At 51.8% G+C, this 12,673-nt stretch overlaps 1 protein-coding gene across 4 annotated transcripts in view; it reads left to right on the top strand.

Moving 5' to 3' along the window:
* Nucleotides 1-12,673, top strand: part of SACK1H (scaffolding CK1 anchoring protein H) — an 88,590-nt gene that overhangs the window by 15,837 nt on the left and 60,080 nt on the right. Inside the window, exon 1 of one of the 4 annotated variants that reach the window (XM_083145035.1) lies at nt 1,332-1,397. The exons of the other annotated variants lie outside the window; for them this stretch is intronic. The gene's annotated coding sequence lies outside the window, so the exon portion shown is untranslated. Of the gene's footprint in view, nt 1-1,331; nt 1,398-12,673 lie in introns of those variants that run through there. 4 annotated transcript variants of the gene reach the window in all.

Raw genomic sequence — 12,673 nt, forward strand, 5'->3', positions numbered from 1 at the left:
GCACGGTCTGATTTAGGATGTGTTGTTGTCACCAAACATACAGGAAATACCTTGCCCCAAGCCTGGGGGATACATAGGGACACAGCAGATCCCTATTGTCCATTTCCAAGGCTTAGGGTATTATCTCCGGCTGGAGCTGTCACCACTTCCCGCCCATAGCCTGACCATAACACTTCCAGCATTCTTACAGATGTAGCCGGCCTCTTCTTTAACTATCACCAGCCGCCAGGGGGCGCACGCACACAAGACGCTCGCGCACCCAGTGGCAACGGAGCTCCCCACGCCATCCGCCGCCTCCCCCGACGGTCCCCATCGCCGCCCCCTCCGTGAAGCGGAGACGGCCAGGGACCCGCTGCCCAGCCGCAGAGAGACTGGGATGCGTGTGAGACGAGGAGTCCCCGTACGCCAGCGCTCGCCAGAGGGGACGTTCTGGCGGGAGCCGTGCAAGGACAAGGGGCGCTCTATCTGTACGTTTGGGGTATTGCCGGATGTCGGAATTCCGTCAATGATATTCTAAGCGTTGCAGATGCCGACTAGGTCCCTTTTAAAATATAGCCTGTAATATACAACAGTTAGGAGCGGATTGGCTGGTACTTTATCTCTCTCACCCCTAATTTCCTTCCTGCCACAGCCGCCATCTTGGCCATGTAGGCAGGGTCTCCAGCCACAGTCCCGTGCGTTGGGTCCTCTCCTATTTCCCTCTATAGGTTCTCCTCAGCATCCACGTGGTCACCTTGTACCACTATACCGGGTAAATCTGATATCTCCGGCCCGCAATTACAGTGGCCATTATATAAGGGGGTTCTGGTCTATCACCCTGATGCTACACAACGCACGTTCCCAGGATATCGCTGGCGGTACCATAGGCTTTGCTGGGCCAGTATTGCAGGTATTCCGGCTCTGGCCTTTTATTTCCAGAAAAATATATATAAGAAAAATGTTAAAAAAACCTTAAGACCTTTTAAAAAGAAAAAAAAGTTCTCATTGAAGGCGTAAAGCATTTTTGAAAATGATTTTATTTCGGTGACAGTCAGGGTTACAGTACAAGTTATTCACATGGACGAACCTACACCTCCCATCGCCGCCGTTCTCACCGGGAGAAGATATGGGGTGCAGGCTGTCATGTTACAGGTTGGGTTTGAAAAATAACAGGTAGGAGCTGATTGGCTGGCTGTTTATCACTCTCCATTTTATCACTTTTAAAGGTTGTGACATCTGGCCCATTGTTCCCAGTTCTGGGAAGTGGCTGTATCATCCTGTTACTGGGATTACTGGGAGGAAGTCTCCTGTGCGTGGGGAACCGTCTTCCCTCATCATCAGACCTTCATCCCTGTTGCGCTCAGCTCCGATATACATCCTGTTAATACAAGCTCCCGTCGGACACACTGGATATTGGGGTTAGTGCTTCTTTAACTGGAAACCAGTGGAACGTGTTTGTGGGCAGGACGGCTGGGCCTGTACGGTGCTGTAATAACTTCCATGGAAATGTTGAGTCTGTAGGAACAGAGACTGAAATTGGGGGATGTGATGCGCTCGGCGCTGCGTCTGGAGGAGTATGCAGGGGCCTGGTGGGAGACCCTGTGCATGGATACACCAGTTGTTAATACAAGAACTCCTGTAAATGATCTAGATTTCTTTATTGCATGGCATGTTTTCCTGCAGCACTAACTAATTGCATTGTATAATCCACAGGTTCTCAAAGTCGGTCCTCAGGACCCCACACGGTGCATGATTTGGAGGTCTCTTCACAAGTGAAATAATTAGCTCAGGGTGGGCAACCCTCCCGGAATCTGGGGGACCCCCCCTGAGCCCCCCGAATTGCGGCATATACATGCCGCAATCCGCGGGTCTCAGAGGAGGGGGCGGAGCTAAAATGGCACAATCGTGTCATTTTAGCCCCGCCCCCTCCATGGATATCAGTCATTTCGCCTATTTCCCGTAATGGGGCGGGGCTTAATGACGTCACAGTCAAGCCCCGCCCCCCGATTGGGTAAGGAAAGTCTCCTCTCCAGGCTTCTCCCGGAGAGGAGCATTTAAAAGTCAGCAACCCTGAATTAGCTCCACATTTTAAAATGCATCAGTGAGTGATGAATGCACTTGTGCACCTGCCGGGAGACCTGGAAAACGCGAACTGTGTGGGGACCGAGTTTGAGAACACCTGGATCCATCCAGCTCCCTCTGTGCTCTCTAGCAGTGTATTATATCAGCAGGGAGGGCTGTCTGTATTGTATAATCCATCCAGCTCCCTCTGTGCTCTCTAGCAGTGTATTATATCAGCCGGGAGGGCTGTCTGTATTATATAATCCATCCAGCTCCCTTTGTGCTCTCTATCAGTGTATTATATCAGCAGGGAGGGCTGTCTGTATTGTATAATCCATCCAGCTCCCTTTGTGCTCTCTAGCAGTGTATTATATCAGCAGGGAGGGCTGTCTGTATTGTATAATCCATCCAGCTCCCTCTGTGCTCTCTAGCAGTGTATTATATCAGCAGGGAGGGCTGTCTGTATTGTATAATCCATCCAGCTCCCTCTGTACTCTCTAGCAGTGTATTATATCAGCAGGGAGGGCTGTCTGTATTGTATAATCCAACCAGCTCCCTTTGTGCTCTCTAGCAGTGTATTATATCAGCCGGGAGGGCTGTCTGTATTGTATAATCCATCCAGCTCCCTCTGTGCTCTCTAGCAGTGTATTATATCAGCCGGGAGGGCTGTCTGTATTGTATAATCCATCCAGCTCCCTCTGTGCTCTCTAGCAGTGTATTATATCAGCAGGGAGGGCTGTCTGTATTGTATAATCCCTCCAGCTTCCTCTGTACTCTCTAGCAGTGTATTATATCAGCAGGGAGGGCTGTCTGTATTGTATAATCCATTGTGCTCTCTAGCAGTGTATTATATCAGCGGGGAGGGCTGTCTGTATTGTATAATCCATCCAGCTCCCTCTGTGCTCTCTAGCAGTGTATTATATCAGCAGGGAGGGCTGTCTGTATTGTATAATCCATTGTGCTCTCTAGCAGTGTATTATATCAGCAGGGAGGGCTGTCTGTATTGTATAATCCCTCCAGCTTCCTCTGTACTCTCTAGCAGTGTATTATATCAGCAGGGAGGGCTGTCTGTATTGTATAATCCTTTGTGCTCTCTAGCAGTGTTTTATATCAACAGGGAGGGCTGTCTGTATTGTATAATCCCTCTGTGCTCTCTAGCAGTGTATTATATCAGCAAAGAAGGCTGGCTGTATTGTATAATCCATCCAGCTTCCTCTGTGCTCTCTAGCAGTGTATTATATCAGCAATGAGGGCTGTCTGTATTGTATAATCCATTGTGCTCTCTAGCAGTGTATTATATTAGCAATGAGGGCTGTCTGTATTGTATCATCCCTCCAGCTCCCTCTGTGCTCTCTAGCAGTGTATTATATCAGCAGGGAGGGCTGTCTGCATTGTATAATCCTTCTAGCTCCCTCTGTGCTCTCTAGCAATGTATTATATCAGCAGGGAGGGCTGTCTGTATTGTATAATCCATTGTGCTCTCTAGCAGTGTATTATATCAGCAATGAGGGCTGTCTGTATTGTATAATCCCTCCAGCTCCCTCTGTGCTCTCTAGCAGTGTATTATATAAGCAGGGAGGGCTGTCTGCATTGTATAATCCAGCTCCCTCTGTGCTCTCTAGCAGTGTATTATATCAGCAGGGAGGGCTGTCTGCATTGTATAATCCTTCTAGCTCCCTCTGTGCTCTCTAGCAATGTATTATATCAGCAGGGAGGGCTGTCTGTATTGTATAATCCATTGTGCTCTCTAGCAGTGTATTATATCAGCAGGGAGGGCTGTCTGTATTGTATAATCCCTCCAGCTCCCTCTGCTCTCTAGCAGTGTATTATATCAGCAGTGAGGGCTGTCTGTATTGTATAATCCATTGTGCTCTCTAGCAGTGTATTATATTAGCAATGAGGGCTGTCTGTATTGTATAATCCCTCCAGCTCCCTCTGTGCTCTCTAGCAGTGTATTATATCAGCAGGGAGGGCTGTCTGCATTGTATAATCCCTCCAGCTCCCTCTGTGCTCTCTAGCAGTGTATTATATCAGCAGGGAGGGCTGTCTGCATTGTATACTCCTTCTAGCTCCCTCTGTGCTCTCTAGCAATGTATTATATCAGCAGGGAGGGCTGTCTGTATTGTATAATCCATTGTGCTCTCTAGCAGTGTATTATATCAGCAATGAGGGCTGTCTGTATTGTATAATCCCTCCAGCTCCCTCTGTGCTCTCTAGCAGTGTATTATATCATCAGGGAGGGCTGTCTGTATTGTATAATCCCTCCAGCTCCCTCTGTGCTCTCTAGCAGTGTATTATATCAGCAGGGAGGGCTGTCTGCATTGTATACTCCTTCTAGCTCCCTCTGTGCTCTCTAGCAATGTATTATATCAGCAGGGAGGGCTGTCTGTATTGTATAATCCATTGTGCTCTCTAGCAGTGTATTATATCAGCAATGAGGGCTGTCTGTATTGTATAATCCCTCCAGCTCCCTCTGTGCTCTCTAGCAGTGTATTATATCAGAAGGAAGGGCTGTCTGTATTGTATAATCCATTGTGCTCTCTAGCAGTGTATTATATCAGCAATGAGGGCTGTCTGTATTGTATAAACCCTCCAGCTCCCTCTGTGCTCTCTAGCAGTGTATTATATAAGCAGGGAGGGCTGTCTGCATTGTATAATCCAGCTCCCTCTGTGCTCTCTAGCAGTGTATTATATCAGCAGGGAGGGCTGTCTGCATTGTATAATCCTTCCAGCTCCCTCTGTGCTCTCTAGCAATGTATTATATCAGCAGGGAGGGCTGTCTGTATTGTATAATCCATTGTGCTCTCTAGCAGTGTATTATATCAGCAGGGAGGGCTGTCTGTATTGTATAATCCCTCCAGCTCCCTCTGCTCTCTAGCAGTGTATTATATCAGCAGGGAGGGCTGTCTGTATTGTATAATCCCTCCAGTTTCCTCTGTGCTCTCTAGCAGTGTATTATATCAGCAGGGAGGGCTGTCTATTGTATAATCCCTCCAGCTCCCTCTGTGCTCTCTAGCAGTGTATTATATCAGCAGGGAAGGCTGTCTGTATTGTATAATCCCTCCAGCTCCCTCTGTGCTCTCTAGCAGTGTATTATATCAGCAGGGAGGGCTGTCTGTATTGTATAATCCATTGTGCTCTCTAGCAGTGTATTATATCAGCAGGGAGGGCTGTCTGTATTGTATCAGCCCTCCAGCTCCCTCTGTGCTCTCTAGCAGTGTATTATATCAGCGGGGAGGTCTGTCTGTATTGTATAATCCCTCCAGCTCCCTCTGTGCTCTCTAGCAGTGTATTATATCAGCAGGGAGGGCTGTCTGTATTGTATAATCCATTGTGCTCTCTAGCAGTGTATTATATCAGCGGGGAGGGCTGTCTGTATTGTATAATCCCTCCAGCTCCCTCTGTGCTCTCTAGCAGTGTATTATATCAGCAGGGAGGGCTGTCTGTATTGTATAATCCCTCCATCTCCCTCTGTGCTCTCTAGCAGTGTATTATATCAGCAGGGAGGGCTGTCTGTATTGTATAATCCATTGTGCTCTCTAGCAGTGTATTATATCAGCGGGGAGGGCTGTCTGTTTTGTATAATCCCTCCAGCTCCCTCTGTGCTCTCTAGCAGTGTATTATATCAGCGGGGAGGGCTGTCTGTATTGTATAATCCATTGTGCTCTCTAGCATGTATTATATCAGCGGGAAGGGCTGTCTGTATTGTATAATCCCTCCAGCTCCCTCTGTGCACTCTAGCAGTGTATTATATCAGCAGGGAGGGCTGTCTGTATTGTATAATCCATCCAGCTCCCTCTGTGCACTCTAGCATTGTATTATATCAGCAGGGAGGGCTGTCTGTATTGTATAATCCCTCCATCTCCCTCTGTGCTCTCTAGCAGTGTATTATATCAGCAGGGAGGGCTGTCTGTATTGTATAATCCCTCCATCTCCCTCTGTGCTCTCTAGCAGTGTATTATATCAGCAGGGAGGGCTGTCTGTATTGTATAATCCATTGTGCTCTCTAGCAGTGTATTATATCAGCGGGGAGGGCTGTCTGTATTGTATAATCCATCCAGCTCCCTCTGTGCTCTCTAGCAGTGTATTATATCAGCAGGGAGGGCTGTCTGTATTGTATAATCCATCCAGCTCCCTCTGTACTCTCTAGCAGTGTATTATATCAGCAGGGAGGGCTGTCTGTATTGTATAATCCATCCAGCTCCCTCTGTACTCTCTAGCAGTGTATTATATCAGCAGGGAGGGCTGTCTGTATTGTATAATCCATCCAGCTCCCTCTGTGCTCTCTAGCAGTGTATTATATCAGCAGGGAGGGCTGTCTGTATTGTATAATCCCTCCAGCTCCCTCTGTACTCTTTAGCAGTGTATTATATCAGCAGGGAGGGCTGTCTGTATTGTATAATCCATCCAGCTCCCTCTGTACTCTCTAGCAGTGTATTATATCAGCAGGGAGGGCTGTCTGTATTGTATAATCCCTCCAGCTCCCTCTGTACTCTCTAGCAGTGTATTATATCAGCAGGGAGGGCTGTCTGTATTGTATAATCCATCCAGCTCCCTCTGTGCTCTCTAGCAGTGTATTATATCAGCAGGGAGGGCTGTCTGTATTGTATAATCCCTCCAGCTCCCTCTGTACTCTTTAGCAGTGTATTATATCAGCAGGGAGGGCTGTCTATTGTATAATCCCTCCAGCTCCCTCTGTGCTCTCTAGCAGTGTATTATATCAGCAGGGAGGGCTGTCTGTATTGTATAATCCCTCCAGCTCCCTCTGTGCTCTCTAGCAGTGTATTATATCAGCAGGGAGGGCTGTCTGTCTGCGTTGATGCTGTCCCCTGATGATATGCAGACCGTGCTGAAGGGGATTTTGTAGTAACGGTTACTTATATTGCGCCAGCATATACTGTTGTGCTTCACATTTGGGAACAAAGGTTCTGATTCTGGTTGATTATGAGCATTGAAATGCTGGCCGTCGAGTGAGCGAATGCCTGCCCTGTACACTGGCGGGCATAGGGGCATGATATAGCGCTTGCAGATAAGTCAGTCAGAGCTTGGCACATGCGTATTTCACCCATAGGCATCCGCAGACCCGCAACATTGGTCTCCAGCGCGAATATCCTGGGGGCTGCGTTACTAAATTAGGCCCAAAATCAGGACTGGCTATTAACAGGCAGCCAAGGGCCCTGTTCGCAGACCATACATGCAGGGAAGGAGAGGTTCCCCCTGGGAGCAGGAGTCCGGCGACAGATGACTCCATTGCCCCGAGTTACACCTCTGCACCCATGTTAGACAGAATGTAGGTCCGGCGCTTGGTTTAGGAGGGTTCTGTAGCACGCGGCAGGGAGGGGGGTCCTTAATCCTGAAACATTCCTGCAGATTTCTCCGCGTCCCGTGGGTTATTATCCCCGTCTTGTGCCTGAGCTCTGCATAATCTTCCTGGGACTGTCATGTTCCATGGTGGGAGGTATCCGCTGACGATGGCGTCTCCCGGCAGCGCTGGTGATCCCGGCCCAGACTGGCGAATGTCCCTACTTTACTGATCATTGTCCGTATGTTCCGCTCTGGGCCAGGACATAAATGATATACATTTACCTTCTAGGCAGCGGCATTCATATAACGATGGCCGCCATTTTTCTGATGTCCCCTATTGCTGACATTGGTGCCTCCGTTATGGCGTGCCAGACTGCCGAGGTGCTTGGAGACGGTCTGGGAAGCAAGATGGCGGCCTTTGTATCCCAGCAGAGGGAGGGTGTTCCCTGTATAATGTGGGGGTGTGGATTTCTTTTTGCAGATACAAGGATTTGGGGTACGGGGGACTGCTACTGCTGGGTGTGTACATATCGCTCTCATTCTCTGAGCATCACACAAGTCACTATTTAGCACTGTGGTATTATTGGGGTCTATTTCCCATAGCAACCAATCTACTGCTACATAGATTACATAGATGTTATAGAAGGCACTTGGTCACTGCTACATGAATTGACCCCAATGTACTTCGCAATATACATGCACCCCCAAATTGCACACATCAATAGGTGCTATCATTCTGTGCTTAAAAATAAAGCGGAATACCGTGCTGATGCATAAACCACAGTAATAAACTGATTGCTGGTACCGGATGCCTACCCCGCTGGCCAGGCTGAGAGGGTCCGTACAGTGGTCCCTGGCTGATTGCTAGCACCGGATGCCTACCCCGCTGGCCAGGCTGAGAGGGCCCGTACAGTGGTCCCTGGCTGATTGCTAGCACCAGATGCCTACCCCGCTGGCCAGGCTGAGAGGGCCCGTACAGTGGTCCCTGGCTGATTGCTAGCACCGGATGTCTACCACGCTGGCCAGGCTGAGAGGGCCTGTACAGTGGTCCCTGGCTGATTGCTAGCACCGGATGTCTACCCCGCTGGCCAGGCTGAGAGGGCCCGTACAGTGGTCCCTGGCTGATTGCTAGCACCGGATGTCTACCACGCTAGCCAGGCTGAGAGGGCCCGTACAGTGGTCCCTGGCTGATTGCTAGCACCGGATGTCTACCCCGCTGGCCAGGCTGAGAGGGCCCGTACAGTGGTCCCTGGCTGATTGCTAGTACCGGATGTCTACCCCGCTGGCCAGGCTGAGAGGGCCCATACATTGGTCCCTGGCTGATTGCTAGCACCGGATGCCTACCCCGCTGGCCAGGCTGAGAGGGTCCGTACACTGGTCCATGGCTGATTGCTAGTAGCGGATACCTACCCTGCTGGCCAGGATGTAAGGGTCCCGTCAGAGGCACCAGGGTGGAGGAATGGGAATGAATGAAGGTGTACGGTGAATATAATAGTTACCCCGATCCTCTGCCCAATGACAGATGTCTCCCTAAAGAGCGTAGATTATGCCATAGAGATATAAAGTTGTCTGTGTCCTGAACATCACAGTGACCTCTTCAAAGGAGCGAACACTCATCTCAGCGGCGCAACTCCATTGAAGTTTTTAATGAGGGTTTGGGCCTAGAGTAGGGATTATGTGACATATAAGTGGCCTCCCTCCCTCTGTGTCACTGTCCCACCTATGGCTCCAGCAGTCCGCGTCTGACCATGTCCTACGGTGTATGTAAGCGCCACAGCCTGGTCATGCAGTCTCCGTGGCCGACATCCTGGGGCCTGTACCTGCCAGTGGTCCATGAAACCAGGACATGGGGGCAGAAAGTCTGGATGGCCATCTCCCCTCCACCTCTCCTGTTACACGGGGATCTACCGGAGTCCTTCAGCCCGTCCACTGGCTCCTGGAGCCGCTTTGCGGTAGGTCCGGAAGAGGCATGGGGGGGGGGGGGCCTTTGGCTACCGAGTGAAGGGGGGGGCCTTTGGCTACCGAGTGAAGGGACTACTAGACGTTTGTGGTGTATTGGGTTCTGTGATGGGATGTACTATTGAATCGTAGGCTGTGGGCTCAGCCGCATGTGTGTATCCTGCTCGTGTGTGTGTGCGATACCAGCGCATGTGCAGGACGTGTACTATGGACCACGCAACACGGTAACCCTGCTGTATCACAACACGCTATTAATAGATTACCAAGTTACACGCAGCATATGTGGAAAACTCCCATGTTAAACACTGCTGCCAGCTGTCACGTATAAGCCCGTACAGTCATATAGGAGATATATTGTTTCCAATGCACTCACGGTCATAGATCATCACAGGTGGTGCTCCCATCAGGCACATATTATTTCAATATGGTCCAAATCCACACAATTTGAAATCAGGGCACTCACCAAGCAGCAATATTTCAAGTGCTTTTTATTCCATCATAGTCAAGTTGTAGTAAGCCGACGTTTCGGGCCTGTTACAGGCCCTTAATCATGGCGTCCTGTGTCCACATAGAATGCAACTATATATATATATATATATATATATATATATATATATATATATATATATATATATATATATATATATATATATATATATATACACACACAGTGTATGTATAATATATTTGCATTGTAGGATCACCTTACATTGGGCACAGTAGTGTTATGTGGCCTGTGGTCACTTGCATTTTGCCGCGTTGTCTTGGATCCCGCCGGTATGTCAGTAATTGACCATCAGTATTTACATCCTGTACAACAGTGTCAGACAAGCGATTGTCAGTATTTCACATGTCGGTCAATCGTACTGAGCCCGTTCCCACTGTGATCTGGATCTGTATGTATGTGTGAGTGAGCACTCCGGCTACCTCCCCTGCCCGCCGCAGCATCTGCGGCTCTCCCAGCAGGTAGTGAAGGGGTTACAGGCCGGCGCTGGGAGACGCTGTGGGCCTCAGGTAGAGGCTGGTAGTGAAGGGGTTACAGGCCGGTGCTGGGAGACGCTGTGGGCCTCAGGTAGAGGCTGGTAGTGAAGGGGTTACAGGCCGGCGCTGGGAGACGCTGTGGGCCTCAGGTAGAGGCTGGTAGTGAAGGGGTTACAGGCCGGTGCTGGGAGACGCTATGGGCCTCAGGTAGAGGCTGGTAGTGAAGGGGTTACAGGCCGGTGCTGGGAGACGCCGTGGGCCTCAGGTAGAGGCTGGTAGTGAAGGGGTTACAGGCCGGCGCTGGGAGACGCCATGGGCCTCAGGTAGAGGCTGGTAGTGAAGGGGTTACAGGCCGGTGCTGGGAGACGCTGTATGCCTCAGGTAGAGGCTGGTAGTGAAGGGGTTACAGGCCGGTGCTGGGAGACGCCGTGGGCCTCAGAGGCTGGTAGTGAAGGGGTTACAGGCCGGTGCTGGGAGACGCTATGGGCCTCAGGTAGAGGCTGGTAGTGAAGGGGTTACAGGCCGGTGCTGGGAGACGCTGTGGGCCTCAGGTAGAGGCTGGTAGTGAAGGGGTTACAGGCCGGCGCTGGGAGACGCTGTGGGCCTCAGGTAGAGGCTGGTAGTGAAGGGGTTACAGGCCGGTGCTGGGAGACGCTATGGGCCTCAGGTAGAGGCTGGTAGTGAAGGGGTTACAGGCCGGTGCTGGGAGAACCCGTGGGCCTCAGGTAGAGGCTGGTAGTGAAGGGGTTACAGGCCGGTGCTGGGAGACGCTATGGGCCTCAGGTAGAGGCTGGTAGTGAAGGGGTTACAGGCCGGTGCTGGGAGACGCTGTGGGCCTCAGGTAGAGGATGGTAGTGAAGGGGTTACAGGCCGGTGCTGGGAGACGCTATGGGCCTCAGGTAGAGGCTGGTAGTGAAGGGGTTACAGGCCGGTGCTGGGAGACGCCGTGGGCCTCAGGTAGAGGCTGGTAGTGAAGGGGTTACAGGCCGGCGCTGGGAGACGCTGTGGGCCTCAGGTAGAGGCTGGTAGTGAAGGGGTTACAGGCCGGTGCTGGGAGACGCTATGGGCCTCAGGTAGAGGCTGGTAGTGAAGGGGTTACAGGCCGGTGCTGGGAGACGCTGTGGGCCTCAGGTAGAGGATGGTAGTGAAGGGGTTACAGGCCGGTGCTGGGAGACGCTATGGGCCTCAGGTAGAGGCTGGTAGTGAAGGGGTTACAGGCCGGTGCTGGGAGACGCCGTGGGCCTCAGGTAGAGGCTGGTAGTGAAGGGGTTACAGGCCGGCGCTGGGAGACGCTGTGGGCCTCAGGTAGAGGCTGGTAGTGAAGGGGTTACAGGCCGGTGCTGGGAGACGCCGTGGGCCTCAGGTAGAGGCTGGTAGTGAAGGGGTTACAGGCCGGCGCTGAGAGATGCTGTGGGCCTCAGGTAGAGGCTGGTAGTGAAGGGGTTACAGGCCGGCGCTGAGAGATGCTGTGGGCCTCAGGTAGAGGCTGGTAGTGAAGGGGTTACAGGCTGGGAGATGCTGTGGGCCTCAGGTAGAGGCTGGTAGTGAGTCACAGGGAATAAATGCAGGACAGGTAGAGGCTGGTAGTGAAGGGGTTACAGGCCGGCGCTGAGAGATGCTGTGGGCCTCAGGTAGAGGCTGGTAGTGAAGGGGTTACAGGCCGGCGCTGAGAGATGCTGTGGGCCTCAGGTAGAGGCTGGTAGTGAAGGGGTTACAGGCTGGGAGACGCTGTGGGCCTCAGGTAGAGGCTGGTAGTGAAGGGGTTACAGGCCGGCGCTGGGAGACGCTGTGGGCCTCAGGTAGAGGCTGGTAGTGAAGGGGTTACAGGCCGGTGCTGGGAGACGCTGTGGGCCTCAGGTAGAGGCTGGTAGTGAAGGGGTTACAGGCCGGCGCTGGGAGACGCTGTGGGCCTCAGGTAGAGGCTGGTAGTGAAGGGGTTACAGGCCGACGCTGTGGGCCTCAGGTAGAGGCTGGTAGTGAAGGGGTTACAGGCTGGCGCTGGGAGACGCCGTGGGCCTCAGGTAGAGGCTGGTAGTGAAGGGGTTACAGGCTGGGAGATGCTGTGGGCCTCAGGTAGAGGCTGGTAGTGAAGGGGTTACAGGCTGGGAGACGCTGTGGGCCTCAGGTAGAGGCTGGTAGTGAAGGGGTTACAGGCCGGCGCTGGGAGACGCTGTGGGCCTCAGGTAGAGGCTGGTAGTGAAGGGGTTACAGGCTGGGAGATGCTGTGGGCCTCAGGTAGAGGCTGGTAGTGAAGGGGTTACAGGCTGGGAGATGCTGTGGGCCTCAGGTAGAGGCTGGTAGTGAAGGGGTTACAGGCTGGGAGACGCTGTGGGCCTCAGGTAGAGGCTGGTAGTGAAGGGGTTACAGGCCGGCGCTGGGAGACGCCGTG

This window comes from Crinia signifera, chromosome 5, assembly GCF_055691185.1.
Source record: "Crinia signifera chromosome 5, ASM5569118v1, whole genome shotgun sequence".
Taxonomy (NCBI): Eukaryota; Metazoa; Chordata; class Amphibia; order Anura; family Myobatrachidae; genus Crinia; species Crinia signifera.